This window comes from Lissotriton vulgaris, chromosome 2_1 (assembly GCF_964263255.1).
Source record: "Lissotriton vulgaris chromosome 2_1, aLisVul1.2, whole genome shotgun sequence".
Classification (NCBI taxonomy): domain Eukaryota; kingdom Metazoa; phylum Chordata; class Amphibia; order Caudata; family Salamandridae; genus Lissotriton; species Lissotriton vulgaris.
Genome location: NC_141687.1, coordinates 1,282,968,866 through 1,282,995,989, shown reverse-complemented (window position 1 = coordinate 1,282,995,989; position 27,124 = coordinate 1,282,968,866).

Here is a 27,124-nt window from a genome sequence, read left to right as displayed (position 1 = left end):
GTTGCTGTGGTGGCACCGGAGCCGTCATAATTGCCTGCAGCCCTGAGCCCCGCACTCTTATTGGAGCGCCCTTCCGCCAGTTATGACGAAACTGCCTGCAAAGAGGAGGCATACTGTTGGTTTGGTGTGCACAGTGAGGGTCCTGCCCTCTCAAGCTCCGTGCAGGCGTTCACCCGGGGACGGAGTGGTGGTGGTGGAGCCACGATCTGGTGGACTGCTGTAGTGGCCATCCTTCTTGAGCACTGTACATTTCGCTGGACCGGATTGCTGGCCACGGGCGCGTTGTGGTTGAGTAGTGCACTCTCCACTGCATGTCTGACTGTTTTTTTATTTTTTGATTGATGTCTGGTCTTTATTCAGTTAAAAAAACTTTATGTTGGTTAGTTTTAACCATAAAAGCATATAAAAATACATGTACAGTTTTCAAACATTTCATTAATATTTCAATATCAGTTCGTATCTAAAATAAATTGTCTTAAAAGGTCGGAGTGGGAAGAGACAACATTTTAAAAACTATAAAAGTTTAAATTAGTCTTCAAGTGTTTAAAAATATAAGATATCCCTTGCTGGTCTCCTTCATTCCCTACGTCTCTACAGTAAAGCAGGGTGCAATATGTACCAATTTTAACTGAGCAATTTCCTTCGAATGATCCACATTGAAAACAGAAACTTGGCTACAGCGGCCACTATCACTGGATTAGTATCCAGGATTTCAGGATCCTGAAGAAAGCGAGATAATTCTTAATAACCAGATTGTTGCACAACTGGATTATCCACTTTCTCCGGATAATGCCATAGGCCGGACAGAAGAGGGTAACATGAAGAAGGGTTTCATCCTCTGTTCTTTAGCCTGGGCATGGGCATGCAAGATCCCCCGTCCACCTGTCAGTCAATGAGTGTAGAGGCAGTGTTCCATATCTAAATTGAAGATACAGCTTCTTCGCTAAGGTGGGCTGAATTACATCTATCTCTTGTTCAAAGCTAAAGTATGATTTGTGGTCCAGGAAGACATCAGTAAGACTTGTAGGAATAACGGAGCAATATGTCTTCCTAAGATTAAAATCTTTTACAGTGTCAGACAAGGTTTTCTTAGAAATAGCTGAGCAGGAGGCCTCTGGATTTGACCCTAAATTTTCATGCCCAATCAAGATAAAGGACTGCCTAACAAAGGATAGCCATGGGATCCTGCCTGCACCTAGGGAGGCCAACACCACTTTTAGTTCCTCCTTATAGCTCGCCAGCTCAGGAGTACTCCACAGCCTCCTCCAATAAAGGAGTGGGCGTGAGGCGATGGCGTCTGCAATAGGGCTAATATTCAAATCCAACCTAAGCGGGACAAGCGGGGTGTTTCTTGGCAAGGATAAAATTAGCCTAATAAAATTGTTTTCCATAGTGGATAATTCGGAGGATGATAGGTGCCCCCAAAGTTCCGCCCCATAAAAGGATGATGACCTAGCTTGAACTTTGAATATTTCAAGTGGGGCACTAACTATTTTTTGGACACAGTTCTGCAATAGGGCTAATATACAAATCCAACCTAAGCGGGGTGTTTCTTGGCAAGGATAAAATGTGCCTAATAAAATTGTTTTCCGTAGTGGATAATTCGGAGGATGATAGGTGCCCCCAAAGTTCTGCCCCATAAAGGGATGATGACCTAGCTTGAACTTTGAATATTTCAAGTGGGGCACTAACTATTTTTTGGACACAGTTTTTTTGTGCTTTTAAAATCCCCCCTGCAGTCTGGGTTAATCTTAAATTGGCCTTGGCCATTTGTGGGCCCCAACCCATTCTGTCATTTAGGGATAGACCTAAATAGTCAAAGATTGGGACCCTTTCCAGGGGTCTTCCTTCCATCGTAGAATGTGGACAATTGGTAGTACTAGCATTAAATACCATGTACTTGGTCTTGTCGATGTTAACCACCAGGTTTCTTTTATTACAAAAGTTAGTGAACTGGTTCAACACCCTCTGCATGCCCTTTGGCGATTTAGAAAGCAGCAGGGTGTCATCCGCAAACATTAGTGCAGGAAATCTCCGGGAGGCCAATTTTGGGGAATCAATGTCTTTAATGGTAAGAAGATCTTCTATAAGCCCGTTGAGAAAGAGGGAAAAGAGGGTTGGGGCGAGCACGCAACCCTGCCTAACCCCCTTCTCAACCGGGAACGGCCCCGTTAATTGACAGTACTTTCCAAAACGTACTCTGGCAAAGGTGTCATCGTAGAGAAGTTTGAATTGATAGCATAAGTATGGTGGAACCCCCATGACTAATAAGATAGTCCAAAGCTGGTTTTGGTCCACCACATCAAATGCGGACTTCAGGTCCACGAAAGATAAATATAGACTTCCCCCGTCCAAAACAACATGCTTCCAGTGAAGGACCTGGAGCCGAAATAGTTGGTCAGTTGTGGACGTTTTGGCCCTGAAGCCCGCCTGTAGCGGGGTCAGAATATTATTATCATAGATCCAGTCCTGTAAACGTTGTAAAAGGAGCCTAGCATAGATTTTCTGGCTCACATCGATAAGGCTGATGGGCCTATAGTTTGAAGGTTCAAGCGGAGAGCCCTTCTTATAAATGGGTATTATCTCTGCCCCCAACCAAGTACCTGGGAAAGGTAGGGCCTGCAAAATTGCATTGTATAATTGTAAAAGGTATGGGACCCAGACTATCGGTTCTTCTTTAAAGCGGTCGCCCGGGATCCTATCTAGCCCCGGGGCTTTATTAGGTTGGAGGCTATATACAGCAGTTTGCACCTCAGCCAAAGAGAAAGGTGGTATACACCACGTAGGATCCGGGGCCAAAAGGGTTAGAGGGGCCTAACTTCTTAATGTGGGGGGGATGGAGTAGAGCTCTTTAAAATGTAGAGACCAAGATTTTTCGGGGATGTTTGGGTCAATCGTGGTCTTGCCTTCTGGTTTCCCGGTGTGGACGAGATTCCAGAAGGTCCTAGTATCTTTTGCCATGAGTGCAAATCTGATGGCTTGCCATCGTTCTGCTTCCCACTTTGATTTTGCATTAAAAATAATTTGCTTATATGCCCGCCTAGCTGCGGTCACTGAAACCTGCATACCTTGTTTCAGTGCCGAAAGCAGTGCACGCTTCGCTTCCCTGCAGCTACCATTAAACCAGGGTTTTTTTCACCCTGCATTCTAGGTTTAATGGTGGCTGTTTTGTAGAAACAGTTTGCCAATAGTGCGATTAGTTCCTTGTGTATTCCAAAAAGGTCACTTCTCTCACCATTTTCAAAGGGAAGAGCAGTAATTAAATGTTTCCCTTTTTAGCAGGGGAATTAGACTCAAGTACATTTTGGCCATGTTTTCAGTGGACAGCTTCATATTTGCCCATTGAATTCTCCTCCCTCCTTGAGTTATTCTGATGTCACTAATTTGGGGGGATTCAATGGCCTCGCTGGTCAGGTGGAAATTCATCTCTATAGCCAGAGGGTTATGGTCGCTTTTCGTGCGACTGGTTATGTGAAAGTTGAAGATTTTAGGCCACAAGGACATACTAGCCATAAAATAATCAATTGTGGAGGTTAGCCCCATTCCACTGTAAGTTGTCTGCCCTGGACTGTCCCCCTGAAATCGCCCATTACACGCTCTAATAGACAAAGAATAGGTAAGGGAAGTTAGCTGGAGTGCCAGGGCTGACCAATATTTAGCTGGATAGATATTCGGGGGCGGGACTAGCCAAGTTTCGTCCTCTTCCGTTGTAATCTGGGAAACACCAATGAGTGGTTCGAAGTGACAATTAAAGTCACCACCAATCAGCAGTGCGACATTGCCCGGGAGGGATTGTAGTAAAGTGGTCAAAGAATCTAAAGTCTGGGAGGTGCCACCAGATCGAACTGGCCGCGAATAGATATTAATAAGTGCCAGTTTAGGTGTTTTAATATTGGACAGTAAAATACATGTCAGATCGGAACTATTGGTATCTATTCTTATCATCGTAAATCCAAGGTGGGCACCTACCCATATACACAGCCCCCCCGATGGTCTGCCTCTGGGGCCCTTTATAGCTGGCTCCATATAGGTAACATAGCCCATTCTATGCGTAGGATTAAGAGCCCAAGTTTCCTGGAACAGACATATTCCATGAAGATCTACAAAGGCGCACCAATCAGGGATTTCTAGGTTGGCAGCGAGTCCCGCTATATTCCAGGATAACATTTTTAAGGTCACATTTTGAGGAGACGGCCGACATTCCTGGTTGTCCTGGAGACCCAAACTAGTAGATCCCCTGATACAGTGTTGAGCCCATATTGGTCCAAAGCTGGATATAAAGACAAACTTTGGACAGGTGGTGCGGCATTTTGGGATATTAGTGGGGTAACCTCTGTCTCCCTCGTGGGTGGGGGCGATTTTCCCCTGTCATGGGAACTTTCTTCAATAGAAGGTGGCAGATCCGGAAAACCTACCGTCCCCCCCTGTCTTTTCATCCCTTGATCTACTGACAGGGGCAATAATTCGGAGATATGGGACATTTGTGGTCAATCCACCTGGTCCAATAAGCTGAACCTGTTGTTAACTGGAAAGCTCAAGACATCGTCACCCCTTCTCCATCCCCGCACACCCTCTGCATAACAGCGGGCGTCTTCTTGTGGGTGCCAGTGGTCCATATTCCAGATGTGATAAGAATAGTGTGGGTTAGCTGGAGGATAGAAGTAGCTTAACTTTAGGGTTTTGATAGTTGTACCTGAGCTATCAAAATGGTTACTACACACGTGGTCAGTTACCCTACTGTTCTGGAAATTTATTACAACACAATCCCCGGCCATGTCTTTTGGTTTTAGATCCACCCACCCAACTCTTCTAACAAACAGAATTTTACTTTGAACACTTTTTGGCAAAGGTCTATGTGTGTTCAGCCAGTGGGTTGTTTTGTTTTTAAGTTCCATAAATGATTCTAGTCTGTTAGGAGCCAGCACGGGGACCCCAGTGAAGACGACCACGTAGGGAACACTCTCGGGCAGTAGGTCGATGCTTGGTGGATCCAGGGAGCGATGGATAACCCTTGATCGATTTATAGGGACTCTGGCCAGAGTTTTTGCCTTCTCTGGACTTGAAGACAGAACTTTACCAGTGGGAATTCGCGCAGTACTGCTTAGGCTTTCACTGGGTCATTGGGTATTAGTCGCAGACAGTGGGTTAGAAGGACAAACAGTCCATCTTGGGGTGTACTGGCGGAGCCTCCTCTGCAATAGTTGGAGCTTGTGCTTGAGCTTTACTAGTAGAAAGTTCTTTTAAATGGGCCATATTTTTCACAAATAGATCCTCCATTTTGACCAACTTTTTTTCAATGGATTTTAGTCTGTGCTCCAGTGGCTCTATAAATGATGCTAAAATCGAGCTCAATTTTCCCACCATCAGGTCTGCATTAGAAATACTTAGGGATGCAGAATCAGTTCGACCCACAGGAGGGCTCAGTGGCGGAATCAGAGACTCACTTTGCTCGCCCTGCTCTACAATTGGAATCTCAGTACAATCATTGTTTTTAGACTGTTTAGGTTTTCTCCCCCGGAGTGGAGCACCCGCCGGCTTCCGTTTAGGAATTGCACCTTCATTAGTAGTGCTGAGACCAGGAGGAATTAAGGGGCGCTCTGGGTGTACAATCGCCTTGTGGGATAACCGACCAGGTAAAGGTTGGTTGATCAAGTCCTGCGTACTCAGTACATTGATAGAGGGGGTATTTATGCTCCCAGGCCGCCCTCCGCCGCAGTTGTATGTTGGGAGGGGGCCGGGAGAGCGCGCTTGGGCCAAAGGACCCAGAGATGATCTCCTCAGGAACACCGGGTCCTGTGAGATCCGGCGTTCTGCCTTGGCAATCTCTCGTTCTAGCACTGATGATGCCCTCATTATAAATTGGTCCAATGTCTCAGCTACATGCCCTGTAGGTCTGGGTTTCATACCTCTACCTTTTGCTTTGTGTCCCACTGGGGCAGCCGTGCTGTAAATTCCCTCACCTTCTCCTGCCATGAGTGATGTTGTGTGTTGGTCCTGGAATATCCGGGGCTTAAATGACCACCGCAAAGCCCGGCTGATTCTATCCCACCTACAGCGGTACAAGGTCGACGTCTGCCTCTTTCAGGAGACCCATCTTCTGCCCGGGACGGTCTCTGGGTTGCGATCTCGGTACTGGGGGAGATCCACTCCGTCACCTACTCCTCCTACGCCAGGGGGGTTTCGGTCCTCCTGCGGCGTGGCTTGCCCTGGTAGACTATCCGAGCGATTCAGGACCCGGAAGGCAGATACGTGATTCTCAATGGTGTGCTCTTAGCACAGCAAGTCACAATAGCAGCGGTTTATGGCCCCAATAGCGACGATCCGCTCTTTTTCGCACACGTATGGCACCTCAACTCCTGCGGCCCTGCTGCTGTTCTTTGGGGGGGGGGGGGGATTTTAATATCGCTTTCTCATCACCCCTGGATCGATCTGGGGCCTCTCTCGTCTCACCCCCGCGCCACTGCGGCCCTATTATCTATCCTCTCTGACAATGCCCTCCATGATGTTTGGAGCCATTCCCATCCTACAGTGCGAGAGGGCACCTGTTACACCGGAGCCCAGGGCTGCTGGTCGCGAATTGATTTCTGGCTGTCCACCCCCGATACGCTGTCCTGGCTCACAGACGCGAGGCACATGGCTCGCACTTGTTCTGACCATGCGCCGGTCAAGATTCGTATTCGCCCCCCGTACTTCCCACGTACGGCCTTCACCTGGCGTCTCCCACATAATGCCCTTCGAGGCACAGTTTTTTGCGCTGATATACAGACCTCCATCATTAATTATTTTAAAACCAACGTTGGCACCGTGGACTCTGCGTCCACCCTCTGGGAGGGGTTCAAGGTCGTTATCCGCGGTGAATGTATCTCTAAGCAAGCAGGAGTACTTCGCTCTATTCGCACCACCCTTGCAAAGCTTGAGACAGAGATTCCTGAGCTAGATGAGGCTCAAGTGGCCCGGCCCAGTCCCAAAACACTAGCTCTACTCCGAGCAATAAACACTGAATTTGCGGAGGAGGCCGAGCGTGAGTTGTCTTTTTTGAGTAGGGAGGGTTGGTATCACCGTTTCGGGGAAGGGGATCGCCCGGGACGCACACTTGCCAATCTTCTGCGCCCTCCCCATGACGCATCGTATGTCACTGCCCTTTGTGATGGTGGCACTGGCAGGACTACCTCCCCGGTGGAAATACAATCTTGTTTCCTTGACTACTACTTCCGGATGTATTCCGCTGCCGCTCCTCCGGCGCGTGTGGAGCTGGATCAGTACTTCGACTCTATAGCGCTGGTCTGGCTGGAGGATTATCAACGCAAATTCCTGGATGAGCCCTTCTCTAGGGAGGAAATTCTTGCAGCCATCAGTGGCTTACCTGGGGATAAGGCCCCTGGCATTGACTGGTTACCGGCTTTGTTTTACAAAACGTATGCAGACATACTGGTGCCTCACCGGGCTGCTATGTACAACGACTCCATGGACAACGGAGCTTACCTGCCCTCGCTTCGTGAGGCACTGATAACTTTGCTTCTGAAACCCGATAAACTGGTGGACAGCTGTGATTCGTACTGTCCCCTTTCCCTAATCAATATTGACAATAAAATATTAGCCAAATTGTTAGCTGCCCGTTTACTCCTGCTCATGCTTACTATTGCCCTCCCAGATCAGTCCTGCTTAATCCCCGGCAGAGCCACCTTGCATAACCTCCGCACTATTTTTTCGGTCTTGCACCAAATTAACCCTGAGTTGCTAGCTGTCGCCGCCTTATTAGATGCCACGAAGGCATTCGACACGTTGGAAGGGCCTTTCTTGTTCTATGTCCTGCCGTGCATGGGTTTCAACGATACGCTTATTCGAAAGGATAAGCTCTTATATGCCGGCCCTGTGGCGCGGATCCGTGTCAACGGCCAAATCTCCGACCCGTTCCCTGTCTTGAGGGGCACACGCAAGGGGTGTCCTTTGTCGCCCATGCTTTTTGCTGTGGCAATGGAGCCCCTGGCTGCAGGATTGCGTCAGCACCACACTCATAGAGGTATCGGGTTCTCTTTCCGCTCATTGTTGGTGTCAATGTACGCGCATGATGCCACATTTTATGTTCGCCATCCTCAGGATACTCTTGGCCCGCTGGTCCAAAAGATCATTCGGTTTGGCGGGCTGTCGGGGATACAGGTGAACTGGGGCAAGTCCGTCCTCTTCCCCTTGACAGAGGCCACTCTACCCTTTGTACTGGACTTCCCCTTTGTTTGGGCCATTGGCCCCACGCGGTATCTAGGTGTCTGGATCAGCAGGGATCTGGACAAATTATGGGGTTCGAATTTTGGGCGTGCCGTGGACTGGCTGGAGTCTAGATTCCCGTCCCGTTGTCGGCTCCCGTTGTCTTTAGCAGGCCGCATTGCAATTGCAAAAATGGTGGTCCTCCCTAAATTCCTTTATTTGTTTCTTAATGTCCCCATCCCTCACACTTCACATTTTTTTTGCAAGCTCCACTCTTTGAAAATTTCGTTGGTTTGGGCGGGCAAACAGCAGAGAATTGCTTACGACGTTCTTACACTGCCCATGGCTGCTGGCAGGATAGGCGCACCCCGACTTTCAACTTTATGCCCTGTGCGCTCAGGCTAGTTTTCTCCATTTTTGGATTCATCCCTCTCCGTATCAGCCGCATGTGGCAGTGGAGATGGATTTGGCATCCCCCTGGTCTCTCTCCACGGCCTTATTCACACCTGCAGTGCGGCCCCGGACTGAGGTAGACACGGTCGAGACGTTGCGTTGGGTCTGGTCGGCTCTTCGCCGGTTCTCTGGAGCCCCCCTGCTCTCCGTTAACTCCGTGCCCATTGTGGATCACCCGGATTTTCCCTCACTTCAGGCGTCCAGTTTGACTGCCGTTGCGAGGCGCCTGGGCTTGGCGATGATAGCGGACCTCTATTCGGGGAATACCTTCTACTCTCTTCCGGAGGGCTCGGGGCCACATGATACGCTCCTTTTTTACCAGCTACGTGCCACGTGTCGGAAACTGCACCCTTCCTTTCCTCAGCCTCCTCCCACCATGCCTGCCTTGGATTACATATACTCCTCCTCATCTCCGCACAAACTCGTAACTCGGCTGTATGCTCTCACCTTAGTGTCCGCCCCCATCTCCTTCTATCGTGCTAGGGTGGCTTGGGGTGAGGGCCTCGGCATCGAAATCCCGCTGGCGGACTGGCTGTATTGTTGTGGCCAGACGAAGAAGTTATCGCCTAATTACTGTCTCCGTTTGATTCATTTTAAATATTTGCACAGGTTGTATCGAACCCCGGTGCAACTTCACAAGCTCGGGCTCTTACCTGGTGATAATTGCATGCGTTGTGCTGCGCCAGCCGCATACTTTGCCCATCTCGCTTGGCTCTGTCCAAGGGTATCGGACTTCTGGCGATCAGTGTGTTTAGCTATCTCCGAGATCACTGGTGCGGTGGTGAGCCCAGATCCCATTCTGTGCCTCCTTGGCTTTGTCAAGCCCTGCCCTGATGCCTCAAGCCATCTTGTTGCAATGCTGCTGGTCCACACCAGGCGTAGGGTGGCCATGTGCTGGGGTCAACGTCCCGCCCCCAGGTTCAAGAGTTGGCTGGAGGCTGCCTCTCGCTGTCAAAATCTCCTGTCTGAATTTTGGGATTTAATGCCTGCAAGATCTAGGCCTGTCGACATCTGGGGTCCCTTAGTTGCCTATTTTCTTTCCCGTCCCCGCTCCAGTGGTGCTACCTCACCCGCGCTCCCTACCGGCCCTGGGTCCACGGCGGCCGCTGGTGCTGGTCAGTAGCCTGCTTTTCCCCTGCCCTGCCGGATGTTTCGCCTCCTTAGTGCATGTTGCCCCCCTTTCTTGTCCAGTTGTCCGCTGGGTCCCTGGGAGTGGGAGTGGGAGGCCCCCCGATGTTGGGGGGTATGTCCACATTTTTCATATTGGGTCTTTTTGTTATCTTGGCTGATATTCCTGAGATATGCACTGTTTGATGTGTCCACTGATGTATATGTAACTGCCATTTGATACTGCGCTTTGCACTGTGTCTGCCTTGAATTTTGTTCAATAAAGGTTTTTCAAAAATCCGAAAAAAAAAACCCTACCAATGACTTGGTCAAGATGGTCACATTACATTGGTAGAGGCAGACGCCTTATTAGATGGCTATACACGGGCATCAGCTCTCATACAAGAATCACTCTGGATACCCTGAGGGCTGCATGGACGGAAGACATGGATAGAGACCTAACGGACACAGAATGGGCGAAGGTGCTGGAACATCCAAGGAAAACTTAGAGAAATGCAAAATTTAAATTCATTCAGACTATGGTGCTGCACTGAGCTTACCTCACTCTGCATAGATTAGGTAGCATGTTCCCCCAAACGCAACAATACTGCCCAAGATGCTTGTCGGAAGGGGCTAAACTACTTCACATGTTGTGTACTTGTCCAAAAGTGCGGGGGTACTGGGACACTATCAGGCAGAGAACAGGGGAAGCGGTACACCATGAAATACAAAACACAATAGAGGAGTGCATTCTAGGGCTGCATAAACGAGCATCCAAGCATAAAGTACAGTATTGTTTCATAGACCTAGCGCTCATTTTAGCCATACGAAACATCACCATGCGATGGAAATCATCAAAACCTCAAGACATATTAACCTGGCACACGGAACTGCTGCGTTGGGGTAGTGCTGAGAGTGCTGCACTACGCAGGGAAGAGCTCAGGGGTTTGTGGAAAACACCAATAGCGCTGGAGTGGGATGCTATGCTAGAGGCCATAAAAACAATGGATAATGACTAGGAACCTGTATAAGTTGTACAGCTGAATGAGTAAAGCGATACCCATACCTTGTAAACGGTGCATAAATAGAGATCTGATAGGCAAATGCATGACCATGTTATGAGCCTAAGATGCTTGTCACAAGATACACATGTGGAAGAAGTATGCTTGAGACCGGGGGATTCGGGAGGGGGGAGTTGGGCACAAGTTTGTTGTAATAATGTGTTAACATAGGATAAACAGCCGTGATGGACCTATTGTCGAGGAGACTATGGACTCTTATAGTATTATCAAGATGCAGTATTTATATTGTCATTGCAGAAAGTATATGCAATAGACATGTGTATGCTCATTGTGGAAAGATCGGCTGTAAACGATGTGTAACAAGACTGTCTGATATATAAAAATTGAAAATCAATAAAAGTATGAGAGGGTAATGTGCGTGGAACAGCAGTACTGTGTGTGAGAGGGCTGCACAGCTAACTGCCAAGCGCATTCGGTGTGTGTGTGTGAGATGGCTGCGCAACTAACTGCCACGTGCATTCGTGTGTGCGTGTGTGATACAGGGCGGCACAGCTAACTGCCACGCGCATTTTCGGTGTGTGTGTGTGTGTGTGTGTGTGTGTGTATGTGAGAGAGAGAGAGCGACAGAAAGAGGGCTGCACAGCTAACTTTCATGCTCATTCAGGTGTGTGTGTGTGAGAGAGAGAAGTTACTGTGCAGGTAACAGAAAGAAGCACTGGGTGTGAGAGCACACACCGGAAGAAGAGCTGTGTATGGTTGGAATAGTAGTATTGTGTGTGAGGGCTGCGCACTAACTGCCACACACATTTGTGTGTGTGTATGCGAGAGGACTGCACAGGATCCGTGTGTGTGAGGGAGATATGCAGGTAACAAGATCTCTGCAAGAGAGAACTGCGCAGGTCACAGACACGAGCACCGCACGAGGGTGTTCGGGGACTGAGAGTGGACACGCATTGCTCGTGTGAGGGGCTTTGCAGGTAAAAATATATGAATGATGTTTGTGGGAGGGGCGGTTTAAAAAAAAAAGCGGGATATTCTCAAGAACGTGTGATAATTACCGCAAAATTAGCTTAACGCAACTCTTCACATCGCAGTCTATCTCGGGAAAATAACGCTGTGTTAACGTCATATTTTCGACACGGTGGTACCATGCGATAGGCTCACCATAACGTGTCAAATATCCGCGATAAAGTCAACGCGCCGCCGAAAAAATGCGAAACATGAACGCCAAAAAAGTTGCGATGAGGCCAATCGTGATACAAAAATCAAGGAAAACCAGTGACAGGCCTGCAATTCCCATGCGTCAAGCAATAAAAGGCACCATAAAAGCAGAACGAAAACAAAGGGAAACAATAAGAAACAGCGTAGCACCATGGTCAATGCGAACCCCACAAGCCCCACAGACCACCAACAAGGAACACTGGGGTAGGGGAAGGCCAAGAAGAAGAGGAAGAGGAAGACTGGGTGCAGTCTGCAGGAAAACCAGATCAGCGTCACAGAGGTGACAGAACACTACCATCAACTGAACTGCAATTTGACAAACGTGAATGCAGTCGGAGTTTCGAGGAGGTAATGGAGGAGGCCAAGAGGAGCTGGCATGATGTGAAAAGCCAAACCAAGCACAAACCCACTGCCAACATGAAGGCAGCTACAGCGACAGGTGACAGGAGGTGGGAGTCCTGCACCACAGAAGGAGCCGGAGGAAATGGACGCCACAGTCATCAGTGCGGAGATGGTGCAAGGAGTTGGGAGTCCAGACACAGCTCGATAGGACCTGACACAACATCAACAGGGTGAGTAACGACCAGGGACTAGGGGGACGGGAGATGATGGGCACAATGGCACACATGCACAGCGATGTGTAGCACACTGCACACCCAGAATGGCCCTGGATCATGACCCTAATCCCTGTGGCACACTGCAGCACACACATAGAAATAACAGCACATCCACATTGATGAAAATGTGGTACAAAGTGCCACACTGCAGAACAGAGGACGCAACTTGGTTCGCTCAAGTGCAGAATCAGGACAATCACATCTAACATAGCAGGAAAGTGTGAGATGGAAATATACGTGTACAACCTCACATTCATCATGTAGTCCAAATGTCCACTGTCCACTGTCTCGCATCAAAATTCAGCACCTCCCAAACAGTCACAATGTACATTGTCATACGGTCTGCATGTAAACAAGAACAATGCACCAACATACATGTCAACACAATATCAACATGCATCTCCCCTTCACATTGCAGAGGGACAAACAACACCTCCAACAGAGCACACCCGACAACTCATCAGTGATGCTGGAGAGGACCACCATACCCTCGACAACGACGCCCTTCAACAGCTCATGGACATCTTAGGCAACCCACCTCCAGGAGCAGGGCAGCCAAGCAACATAGAGGAGACCCCAGCCGCTGCACAGACCACACGGCAGGAAGCACCCCCCAGCACGGCTGACTCCCAACACTTCACCGAGGCACACATCTCATTCCAATGCCAGGTGTCAGAATGCGCAAAGGAGGCGGCTTAACAGATGTGGGTGGGGTCAGAGCTCATGGAAGCCGAACTAGATCACATATGTGGGTGTCTAAGTCCCATCAGGGACCACTTACACCCCACAAAGGAGACCCACAATGTGACAGAGACACATGCATTTGAACATTTCTTGTACTAAACCAAGCCCAGAGCCCCAGAATTATCATTCACATAACCACGCTGGACCTGCGTACCATGGACCAGTACACTGCTCTTATGTATTGAGTGGGTGATGACAAAGCTACATGTCCAAGGTCTTACCCGCTGCCTGCGGTGACATGGCTGCGTCCGCTAAACACAGCACAATGTAATGTTGTAAGGCCCGGGGCCCTCATGCATACATTATGACCAAACAGACACAGGCAGATAGTTTGTGGAACTCGCTACGGGCACGTGCGCCCGCCCCTTTATTGGCAGGGTCACATGTACAGTGATGCTTGTGATGGATGTGTGTGAGGTGAGTGTAAGACAGGCCTCATGGAGGGGTTGGTGCTGGCAACAACTTGAACAGTGATCGCTACTAAAAAGGAAAGAGAAAACACCAACATTACAGCTACAACTGCGAAGCAGCATGGTGGTAGACGGAGCAAGTACAGAGGTCACCCAATATGCAAACATAAATGTCCGTGAGTTGCATTGCACTGAGGTTGGGGCACAAGAGCTGAGCGTGCTCATGTGAATACATTTTCTAGGATTGTGGCCCTTCGGGATATTCCTGATGCAGCTGCAGTGGGGTGTGTCACACCTGCATCATCTCCCTCATCAATGTCCCAGGACTCCTACACTGCCTGAGGGGACATTGCTGTGTGAGCTTTCCACAGCACAAAACTCAATCAGAAATGGTCCATGAGTTGTGGTGCACTCAGTGGCACCTGGAGTGGTGAGCAAGGTATCAGGCAGATGATGTGCAACTCTGTTATTCTGCCAATACAACTGTTTCGACTCTGGCAGTTGTTGTTTGGAGGTGGTCCTGGCGGTGGTGGCGTGTGCCTCTTGTGGTGATGCGACATCCGGGCCGGTCAGGACTCAATTTGATGTGTTAGCCCTAGTGGACCACAGTTAAGGTAGGAGGCAGTGGACATCGCAGGGCCACAGACACATGTTGTTGATGACCCCAAGTCCATCGACCCAGAGGCCATCCAATATCCTATCAGACAGGGTCCCTGACTGGAGCTACACTAAGTTAGTGGCCCAGGATGCACAGCAGCTGGCACAGGCACACCGCCACGGGGCGGTGACTTGCGGTTCACTGAGGTAGGGCAAAACGGACTGAGCAGATCCTCGTCGATGTCGAAGGCGAATGTGGCGGAGGGTTGTGGGGGACAGTGGAAGAAGTCTCCAGGGCATGATGCAGAGGGCAGAAGCCATCCGGAAGCGGCGAATTGAGGAGTGGAAGGCTACAGCCTCATTATTACCACCAAGTCGGTATCAGTTACTTGAGGATGAAGACAACCCCTCAGTCCAGAGACTCAGACGCCACCAAAGTTCAACCAGGGAGTGTCCATGAATGTCAGGGAAAAGACTTAGTGGCACAGGAGATGAGAGGGGATGCAGTCTGCGATGATTCCGGTACAATGATATAAACTCTGCCATGAATAAATTAAGACTTAGTCCCAAATGTGTGTCTTACTTTACCGCAGTGTAGGCCGGAGGCAGGGGTCAGCAGAGGCCCACAGCCATGTGTTGTTGGCTCGCAATGTGCAGAGTTAGTGACACCAGGGCAGTTGTTGGTAGTGTTTGATCACCTCCGCAAAGATGATCCTTTTTTCCTCTTGACTGAAACGCGTCTTCCTCTTACACCTCTCCTTGTGTGCAATGATATGAACTCTGCCATGAAGAAATCAAGACTCCGTTCCAAATGTGTGGCCTACTTGAGCACAGTGTGGGCCGAGGGCAGTAGTCTGCGAGGGCTCACACACATGTGTGGTTGGAATGCTATACACAGACTTGGTGGCACCACATCGAAGGGAGTTTAGTGATATAAACTCTGTCATAAAAAATGTACTCTGCCATAGTGTAACCAAGACTCATTTCCAAATGTGTGACCTACTTGTCCGCTGTGTATGCTGGTGGTGTACGTCAACAAGAGCGGAGAACTGCAGGCCTTGCTCGCGGAGGCCGTGATGGTCTGAGCAGGCTGCCAAGGTCGCAGGCCTCAGGCTTGGAGGTTGCACGGGCACGTGGTGGGCCCTCCTTGACACACACCAGTGTCGGCAGGTGAGTAGTGAGGCCTGGGTGCGCAGGGGCGGGCAAGATGGGTTCTGGGACCAGAGGCCTGGGGTGCAGTTGGCTTACAGGATCGCAGGCAACACTGCTCATGGTGCCGGCATCAGCCTTGTGGCGATGTGAGAGGTGCTGCCCTGGCCGAGATGTTGGGCATTCCAGAAGAGAACAACGCCCAGAGCTATGTGCTTTTCATTCACACCATTACTCTGACCTGGCGTACACATGACCAGCCCACTCTCCTCACACTTACAGGGTGGGATGTAACAACCTATATTTCAGCGATCTTCCCCATTGGCTGGGGTGACATGGTTGCGTCCACTGTCCACTACACTCCATACACCAGCGGTGTATGTCGACATACATATGTGTGTGATCTGCATACTGCAGTCTGTCCAGCACATCCATGCCACAATTGGCATTGTGTACATTCTCATTCCTGGGTCACTTGCCTCCTTCGCACATGCCTGGTTCCCACCTCTCCCCACAATCTGCTATTGTGTGGCTGAAGTGCATGCCGTTGATGGCTTATGTAGATGGCTGTCCCAAGTTCCCACAGTAAGTTGTGCTTTCGTGTCTGGTGGGTGGGCATGTTGTTTGGCATGTTGTATGTGAGTTTGTAATGTGTGCATTCCCAGTGTTGTGAGTTACATGATTGTGGAGTTGATGTGTGTGGTGTGTTCATTTGGTACTTGCCAACGGGCAGAGCATTTCCGTAGGTGTCATCCTGGAAGCGCTAGTTGATGATGGACTGTCGGTAGATGTAGGAATCATGCACACTGCCAGGGTAGTTGACGACGAAGTTGGTGGAGATTCCCCGGTGGTCCACTATTGCCTGCACATTGATGGAATGCGTGTGCTATCTTTTGCGGTAATTGTATGCAGTGTTGGCACGGGGCACAAAAATGGCATGTGTGCAGTCAATTGCCCCCTAACACGTGCAGGAAGCCAGCTATGGCGTAGACACCTTGCTTGGGTTCCAGCTGTTCCTGCGCAAAGTGGGGGAAGTATAGGTACTGGGGTACCAAGCTGATGATGGCATACAAGTCAGTTGTGAGGAACTTGGATTGGACTGGCTGTGAGACTCCTCCAACTCTAGAGGTTGGACGGTACCAGAGGCCAAAAAGTGCAGCACGGCCAGCAGCTTTGTCTGAGGTCGGGTGTTGGTTGTCCGCTGTGTTGGTGCCGTCAGCCTGTGAGCAATGATGGTCAGGATGCGGAGGATGGTTTTACTTTTGAGCCTGTAGTGGGCAGTGACATTCTCTGGTGTTAGGTCTGTGAGGTTGGTGCATTTTCTGAAGATCTGCTGTCTTTGTGCTACCTCTGTGGTAGCGTGGAGGGGAAGTGGCAGGCCTGGGGGTGGTGGCAGTGGGTGTTGTGGCCCTCTTGGTGCTCCGAGCTGCATGATCAGTGGCTCCATGGCATCTGTTGATCTTCAGGTGTGGCTCTGGCCTGGGCTCCCTTTTGTGGTGCAGGCTGTTGTCCGACTTCACACCAGGTCAGAGCAGGTGTTAATTTCCTGCTGCTAACGTGCCTTATTGCCTGTTTTGTGTTCTTATCGCTGATCTGGCTGGTCGTTGTGAATGTTGCGAAGTGGTGTTGCAGCTTTTTGCACCAGAACGCCTACTCTGCATCTCATTAGCAATAGTTGGCCGTGTCATCTGTGGCGATGTTTTTAACGGCTGCTTTCACAGGTATACTGGTGATATGGCTGTTATCACCAGCTTGTGAATGGGGCAATAAATTTATCACCACTTTGGCTGTGATAAAGTGCTGATAACTCGGCGATAAATCCTTGAGAATATGCCCCAAAGACCGAAGCTTTACGTGCAAGAGAGGAAGGAATGTGCCGATAACACGAGCACTGCGTGTGACGGGACTAGAGCAGAATTTAGTGAGTGGGCTCTGCGGGTAACTGGCAGAAGCATTGTCTGTGTGAGATGGGCTGTGCACCTCTCATGAATAGTATGTGCGCGAAGTACCTGTGAGTGTTCTATTCCAGGGTGTTTTGTGAGAGAGGCAGATGTGCAAGTAACAGATGGACTGCAAGCACCTTGTGCAGTCAGACATTTGTTTATTAATTAGAATGTAACACACATTACTTCAGTGATGAATATTATACCCTTCCTGCATTGGTTTCATTTAGGGTAGAGTATGACGACTGTGGTTCATTCACTTAAAGTCACCTCAAGTGTTTTTTTCTCTTTTTTTACAGAGAGGTACCGGCTCTAGCAAGACCAGCACAACCTCCCGCGTGACCACCAGAGGACATGAAGGCAAGTTTAATCCCAGGCACCCTTCAGAGACGTTTTAAGGCATAGTCAAAGTGGACTCTGGTCGAGGGCCCCAACCTTTCACCCCCAACCCCCCCCCCCACCATAGAGCCAACTTCTGTTATCCTGAGTATTGCCCTGATTACCTTGAATAATTCTTAAACAGGTTGTTTTAAATACAGCTTTCGCTTTATTTGTTTTTTAATGTGGGTGATGTGTGAGAGTCTGTTACGGACATTTTGCAGATAAATGTGTTTGTGTTTCAGGCAACATCCATTTAAAGTGTTTTTTAGATGAAAGCAGGACCTTACATGAGAGAAATGGGAGGGAGTCATAGAAATTATTTGCAGTAATATCAATGTGCTGCTGATGTGTTACAATATTAAAAGCCCATGTCACTATTCCTGAATATTAGATGTAAAAGCGTTTAGAATTTGGAGGAGTGCGCCTGTGCGCGGTCAGTGATCTGGCCAAAGGCGAAATGAAAGAGCTGAAATGAGATCATAAATTCAAAGCTATTCCAAGCAGGGGCCCCCAAAATATGTTTAGCCCAGGGCCTTGAAAATTCTTAAGATGTTCCTGCCCTGCTAGGGTACCCTGGCTGTGTTGGAGTAGGGACCATGGTCACTGCTTGAAATGGACAAATAGAAGTGCAGGTACTCTGTACCAGAGTAAACACAAGGAGATGATGGAGGGAGCTCTGAAACTTTTCACACACTCACCACCAGTCAGTTTGGGCTGGACTGTTCCCATGAGGCACAGGGTCAAGACTGATTTGCATATAGCTGTGTCTGAACTGGGGTGGCTAAGTGAGCTAAAGAATGATGATGGATTCAACCCAGATCTGTGACTGGGGTGAGTGTCTGAAAAGTTCCAGTGCTCCGTCTATCATCTCCTTGTGTTTGCTTTGTTCGCCCTATGTTGGCAGGGTGTGCCCAGACGTGGGTCCCTTCTCACTTTGCCACTAGATTCAAGCTAGCCTGGCTGATGAGGGTTGTTAGCCTGAAACCGGTCCCAGGATGCTGGTTTCCAGTCAAGGGAAGACATGGCTTGGCAGTTCGGGCTGGACTTTTCCCATGAGGGACAGGTGGCTAAGTGAGCTAAAGAACGATGATGGATTCAACCCAGATCTGTGTCTGGGGTTGAGTGTCTCAAAAGTTTCAGCGCTCCGTCCATCATCTCCTTGTGTTTACTCTGTACCAGAGTACCTGCTTGCTTCTGAGAAGTGCGGGTACTCTCCACTTACAGGTATAACATCTCTCCTGAGAAGTGCCGGTACTCTCCCTCTCAAAATAAAAAAGTGCCAGTACTCAGTACCGGACAATACCGGCCCATTTAAAGCACTGACCATGGGCTGTAAGTGACCGTTGAACATCTCCAAAGGGCAAGCTGTGGGATCAAAGGTCATGGAAAAATGAGTGCTCTTTGCACCCCTGATCAGTACACAAAGCCCTTTTCTCCTGTTGTAGCTGAAATGAGGCGCTGTTGTGGCAGACGAGCCTCTCTACCTAACCTGTCACACCCCTTCGGGTCCATGGGTGTAGCGTCACACTGCATAGCTGGTATTAAGGGTGCGCACAGTTTATCCTTATGAACATAAGATGTGCATCTCAAAAATGACTGAAAACATGTGAGTTTTGCAAACTTTTAAGCAACGTGGGCTTCCATATGAAAATCGCAAGTATTTTGTACGCTGGTGTAATTTGTATTGTCACTCACTAGGAAAAAATAAGCAAGGTAAAATGCTCACGAGTTACTGGTGTGATAAGGTTTCTGTGTTCTTACAAGAAAAAACTAAGTAAGGTATGAATTCACACAAAATTCTCAAAAGTTACAAGCATCGAACAACACTCAGAAGCACATAGGAAAAGCTGTAAACTCTGACCTACAGCTAGGTAAATACTGGGGAACTCTGCAAGACTACTCTCGCATAAGAGAAGCCGTCAACACACCTATGTGATGAGTACATACCCAGGTACACTGCCCTTCTTGAGAAGCGCTTGCACAGATACTCTACTCTTTGAGTAGAGCAAGCCTAGTTATTTAGCCTTGTTTGATATTACCAGCATTCATGGATAGTGCATGCCCAAGTGCTTAGCCCTTCTTGAATGTCAGTTTCTGTCCAGATCCTCCACTCTTGGTGAATAGTATCATCCCTGGATACTTTATCCTTCGTGGTAGGGACTCAAGCCCAGATTTACTAACATTTGATACGATGCAGTAAGACAACTTGTTGCGCTGGTGCACTGAGTGCTGCAGAGCGCCAATACAGGGACCCTTGCAGCAGGGTACAACTTACTGCTCAAAAACAATCCTCAGAGGCATTTTACCCTCCTGATGCGCGCTGCAGAATGCAACATACATAGAAAGAGGAAATAATGAGGAGAAATAAACATATTTCTCTTTGTTATGCCTCTGTTGGAATGGCGTAGCTTTTTGACGCATTCCCAGGTTTGATACCCTTAGTAAATCTTGGAATGCTCTAAAATCTATTGGTGGATAAGTGGGAACACCCAACTCCACCCATGGAACGCCTTCCCAATGCAGAGTAATGCAAGGCAGCGACTTGCGCCACACAAAGCTACACAAGGTGGTTTTCTGTGGCTTAATAAATATCACTGAAATCCTTGTGCTGCCATACGTGACGCCATGGCAACACAAGGGCTTAGTAAATCTGTGCCTCAGTCTTTTGTTAACTGCCCAAGGTAGTCTTCCCTCTCTAAGTAGAGTATATCTTGGTACTCCTTCCTTCATGCATAGTGCATGTTCAGGGTGCTCTGCACTTTGTGAATAGTGGCTACCTGAAACCTAGGCCTTCATGAAGTGCTTAGTCCTTTGTGAGTAGTAGATGCCCAGTATGCTTAGTCCATTGTTAATAAAGAAGGCGTAGGTGCATCATCCTTCATGAAAAGCAGTTGGCCAGTGTCCTGCACCATTTGTAAAAAGTGCATACGCAGGGTGCGCTGTTCTCCATAAATACTGCACACGCAAGTCCTCAGCTCTTCCTGAATAGTGCATGATCAGGATACTCTGCCCTTCATGAATAGTGGATACCAGAGTACTTAGCTCCTGGTGAACAGTGAACATTGAGGTGCTTAGCCCTTCCTAAATCGTGCACGCGGAGTATGCTTAGCCTTTCATTGAACAATAGTTAATTCATCCTTCATGGCTAGTGCCCCGTGTACTTTGTAGAAAGTGCATTCCCAGGGTGTGCTGTCCTTCATAATTCATGCATACCCACGTAAACAGCCCTTCTAAATAGTGCATACACAGTGTACTCGGCCTTGATGAATAGCCCATGCCCAGTCTACTCATCCCTTTATGAATAGTGCATATCCAGGAACTGAGTCCTTCATGAATTCTGCATGCCCAATTTGCTTGTCCATTGGTCAATAGTGCTCGCCCACTGTACCCTTTGCCTTTCATGAATAGTGCAAACTGAGGTGCTTAGCCCTTTATGAATTCTGAATGGCTATTATACTTAATACTTTGTGTAAACTAAACACCCAGGCACTTCACTCCTCATTAATACTACAGGTCCTGGCCATTTGTGAAAAGCGTACACCCAGGAGATTCTGATCTTTTAAATCCTGAATAGGAATACTCAGTCCTTCCAGAACATTGTATGCCCTTTATAGTTCGCCCTGTTTGAGTGATGCTGCCTAGAGTGCTCCGCCCGTTGAGTATTGTACATGCCAGTGGTAGTCTGCCTTTGGTGAATATTGCATGTCTATGGTACTCTGATCTTCATGAATAGCCCGTCTTTCATGTAGAAGACTTATCCTTATTAGTTCATTCCCAGGATACTCCGCCCTTCGTAAATTGTTCAAGCCCAGAGTACTGAGGCCTTCCTAAATAGTGCATATGTAATGCACACAGTCCGTCATGAATAGTAAATGCGGGGTGTACTCATCCTGTGTCATAAATACTGTCAGCTTGATCCTCTACTGGACAAGTTATCTGATGTTTTGTTGTTAGTCTGGTCTTTATTCCAGCAAGGCTTTGCAGTTGGCACAGTTAAAGGTTATATCGTCGCCTGTTTGGCAATGTTGTGTTTGCCCGATCAGCCGTCGTTATTAAATTCACCAGTTGTGGCAATATTTCTCAAAAGACTTTGGGCCATATTATCAAGAAAGGGCGATGCATTATCGGTGCTTTTATCGGCAGGAAACTGCAGCTACAGCTGCGATAATGGGCTTGATAATAGGCCCTTGTAAATTCCCATAGAAGCCCAGGCTCTGGTGTTAACCTGGGCTTCTATGGGAATTCACAAGGGCATATTATCAAGCCCATTATCGCAGCTTTAGCAGCAGTTTCTTGCCGATAAAAGCGGCGATAATGTATCGCCCTTTCTTGATAATATGGCCCTTTCTTCTGTGTTCCAACAAACACCTTATTGTGCCTCAATAGGACCTTCACTTGGTCCTTAACATTTCTAATGCACATGCATTTTGAGCTCATGCAAAACCTTTTTTCTGCGATGGCTCACCACCAAGATGGTGTTTTTTAGCACAATTACATCTGTGCAGTGCATCAGTGAACTGCAGGTACGGTCAGTGCAAGACAGGCTTCATCAGTTTGGCCAATAGAAAGCTTTCAGTTTTTACATCAAGTGTATTGGAGAGTACTAAGAGGATGACCAGAATTTTTGTGGTGTTTGCTAGTGATTAGCGGGGGAAGACGGTGGATAACGAAATCCTGTCAAGGTGGATCATCCTGTTCATAAAGACATGCTATGCACTGACCAAGACAGTCTATGGGCTCATTCCACCAGAGCCCTGGCTGCATCAAGAGCATTGGCGAGGGTGTCCCTTATCGGCCATGCTACTATGTGGGCCTCAAAAGACAAGTCCTCAGAGAACGCCATTTTACCCACCCTGTACTGCATTACATTTTGGTGTGAGTCTGCTCCTCTGACCCTCCACATTTTGGGAGGAAATGTGAGGGAATTCAATCAAAAGGTGAGGAATATGCAGTTAAAAGTATCCATCAGAAGGTTCTGTAATGCTTTTTCTTGTGAATACTCAATATAGTTGCAGATTCCTCACCACCCTTCTTCCCGATCTGTGGAGTATGCTGCTGTGATTGTGATTGTAAAAAGGTCCCACGGTAGAACTGGCACACTGCCATCCCCAATCTGTTGATCCTTGTCTGATGGCATGGAAGAGTTCAAGATAAACTAACATCAACATTCAGGAGCAGCACCTATATACAACTCTGCACCATCACTTCCGTAGGTGGTACGAGGCCACTACCGATCCGATGGTACCACCTACTGGCACGCATGAGCAATTTCGTGAAAAAAAATCCGTTCTGGTGCTGGGGTGTATTCAAAAGGTGAGGAATCTAAGATCAGATAGAGTATCCACCAGAAAGAGTATTAAAGAAGGTAAATAACTTGTACTTCATGAAAAGTGCATGCCCAGATACACTGTCATACATGAATAGGGAATGCACTATGTTCTCCCCCTTTCTGGATAGCACATATCCAGTGCACTTATCCCTTAGTAAACCATGCTCCTAGACTTTTGTTAACAGTTAATACCCAGTATATTCAGCTCTTTGTGAACACTAGTCGTGGCCGGCACCGATCAGGGTGGTAGGGCTCGGGGAGGTTAATGAAAATTAAGATAATTTAAAAAAGAATACAAAAAAAACAAACTTACCGTACCACAGTGTCTCTTTTCTGTCCCTCTTCTTGTCGCTCAGCACCACCGGAAGGACCAGGAAGCACACCTAGGCTCCCTAAGCCAATCACAACACTGCAATGAAGTGTTGTGATTGGTAAGCACCCATGCACCCCTAAGCCAATCACAACGCTGCTTGCTGCGTTGTGATTGGTCTAAGTGCTGCGATTCGGTGTTCAGCCAGGGAATGGGAGCCTAGGCATGTTCTACACCCTGGCTGTAATGCAGCCTGGGTGGAGGACATGGTTATTGCGCATTAATCTCTATACCGGCCCCAGACTGTTGGCCAAACATTCATGCGCACTTGCAAAGTGTGCTCGCCACTCCCCCATCTCCTGTGTCAGAGCAGCCCGCCCCGTCCTGCAGAGCTGCCCCAGCAGGACAAAATAAAATGATGATAACCTTGAGTTATTATCATTTTATTTTTCCTTTACTTCGCTGCTACACAGTAGTGGGGCGACACTCCTCCGCCTTAGCGTAGAAGCCGCCACTGGTGAGCACTACAAGCTTGGAGACAGCTTTTTGTGAGGAGTGCCTGTCACATGTATCGGTTGTCTGCTGTTATCAGGCATGCTTAGATGGATTCAGTGACAATAAATTCATTGGCTAAAGGGTGATTTTGGTTAAACCCGAAACTTGATTGCATTGCCCCCTCACTATCTGTGAAATGGAAGGAGAGAGGAAAACGTGTGCCATCCTGTTTGGTGGTCTGTTCCCCATTTTATGGCGTTGACTGTCTCCCCTCGCCCCAAAAATTGAGGATAGGTAAATCGATATTTTGATATCGGGACACAACTTCTAATACTAGTGTTTTCTCTTAAACATTTTGAGATTCAGGGCAAATAATTGTATGGTCCAGTATTTGAGTTTCCTTTTCCTGTTAAAACTGTGAGGTGGTCATCATTGCGCACGTTCATATATATGTTCCTCTCTTCCTCCGCAGGTGGTAGAAACACCCCCTCATCCCACCGGTCAGAAGACAGCCCAAGTGATCCTGAGAGAGCTGCGCTCACCATCCAGGCGCATTACCGAAAATACCAGCACCACAGACACCAATAAGACCAAAAATATTATGGTTTAAGCCAGGAAGTAGTCTACGACAAGCCCTGCGCTGAAATCGCTCCAACTGTGGCGCTTCTGTGCAACCAGTAAAAATTGACTCTTTTGTAACATAGACTCTACTTGAATGAATATTTTTGGAAATCAGTCTCTGCAATGCTGGTGCTGGATTGCAAAGTTTATGGTGTACTTTCCATAGGATATGAACTGTGATATGTGGTTCTATCTCACAGGGAAGCATCCTGGCTGGGTATTCAGTTGTATTTTTATGATGAACCATTCAGAGATTATATTTAAACTGCCTGGTTGATTTTTGGAATTACAGTGGGTGAAGGGTGGCAGGGCATGTGGGCCCATCTCAGTGCTCTCTCAGACTTGACTTGGTGGAAATAGGACATAATAGGTTATTGGTGTCTGAGGTGAGTTGAAGATCTCAGTGCTTGAGGATCTGTCAAGAGGGTATTTAATCAATGTAACTTGCAAAAGTGCACACTCGTGGGAGGAGGGGGTGAGGGTTGATAATTTAATTGAGCCTGTAGTGACTCTTCTATCTAAATTTGAATTTGGTTCAATTTTTTTCATTTCAGAATCGTGACTTCTATCTTGTTCGTCATGGCCGGGGATACTGCTTGTCACTCTTTTTGTTCTGTTAATAGGAGATTGTCACTTTTTTTTACCGAAGTGAATCAGTGAGACATTTTCTGTCTCAGGGTTGGAGCGTTTACCCCTCTTCCAAGCATCTTCTTATCCAATCAGACTCAGCTGTTGTTATTTATGTTGGTGCCTGTATTCCACCATTTCTGGAGGTCTGGAAGCATTGGCCTAGGGACTGTGCCTGAGCACAAACCTGGTGACTATGTTGCAGCATAGACGTTGAGGCTCAGTGTCCACATTGGCCTGGAAGCCTATTCCCAGTGTTGGCCTGGTGGCAGTGTCAACTTTTGCCAACAGTCTTCCACCGCGGAAACATACGCCACAATATTTTTAGTAACTTTTGTTCCATTTGAGCTAGAATCAAATTTTCTTTGTTAAAATCTGCAGATTATGCAGCAGATGATGAATTATGTGACAAATGTGGAAACCAATAATTATGTTGGAAATGTTGCAACCTCGGAATCGCATAAGTCCAGTGGCCTTGTCTTTCATTCATCGTTATGCACAGTTTTGTTTTCCATTTGGTCAGTCCTCCCATTGGAAAGCAATGCAACTGTTTCCTGCCTTTGTTTCATTGATAACATACCCATTGCAAGCCCTGACTCTTCGTAGGGGTTTATCCCCAGGCTGGGGCATAACATAATCAGAATGCGAAGAGGCCGCCTAATATTTATCTCAAGCCAGGAGGGTCGTGTGATAAGGGTATGTTGTTAGGCTGTCTGTGGTTTATTTGTGTATATGAAGTTTTCAATAGCGTGGACCACAGCAGGGCGACGTCAGAGACTATACCATCGACAGAATCATTAAAATATCGTGAGAAATGCAACACATTCATGAATATTTACAAAATTTATTGTGAGATCATACACATGGAGTCAACATATTCAAGACTGCAGGTATGAGTGAATGAGTTGTGCGTAAATCTAATTTACATTTCGTTGTTAGCTGGAGTAAGGACTTCTCCATCCGCTTAAGGATCTGTAGTATCCTGCATATTATACTGTAAGGTGCTTTACTAGCCCTGCTCAGCCAATGCCTGTGCTCTGACTCATTGGAATGTTGGAGTCTGATGACGCCTCGAATGTTGGGACTGAGAGAGGCAGAGAGACAGTTGGTCATGGGCTGAGCAGCCGACAGACAGCTCCTGGTGGGGCTCTGATCTACAACATATCTTCTTGATGTTACCTACAATAAAGACTTCATGTTTTACTTCCTTCCTGTGTGGACCTTCATCACTACAGGATCCTTACTTACCCCTTACAGGAGAGGTATGGGTGGGTCATCCATAGCTCAGTAGGAAGGTTACTCCAGGTTCTAGATTCAGCCTTCAAGAAAGATTGATTGCGTTTTTTTCTGCTTGTTGAATTTTTGTTACTGCTCTTTCCTCAAATGTGTAATTTTGAACTCGGTGAGACTGGGAGGTACCATGTAGAGCTTTTTCCTTTAAGCATGCTGTCCTGAGTATGCAGCCCTTCTCCACTGGGATCCAGCTCAGACAACATAGGAGAAATGTGTTCTATCCCCTTTAGGTTTGTGACAAGTTTTGCAGCCGAGTTTAGAATCATTTTGATGGAAGTCAGTCTAGATTTTGGTAATCCGGTGAGTAAATCTGGCTCATAGTCCGGTCTGGGGATTGCTAAACATTGCACTAGCTTTATTGATACTGTCTGACGATGATCGGGTTTATTCCTGTTGGGTTTGAATCCAGAATCAAACTGTGCTTGAGGGTATTATTGTTGCTAGGGCTTTACAAGGTTTTTGGATAGCTATTACTGTGTTAGTTCGAGACCTTTTTTCAAACTGGTGACATCTTGTATTTTCAGATACATCTGTGTATCATCAACATGTTGAAGTATATTCAAGATTAAATCTCTGATTGATTTCATTGAGTGGTTCAACATA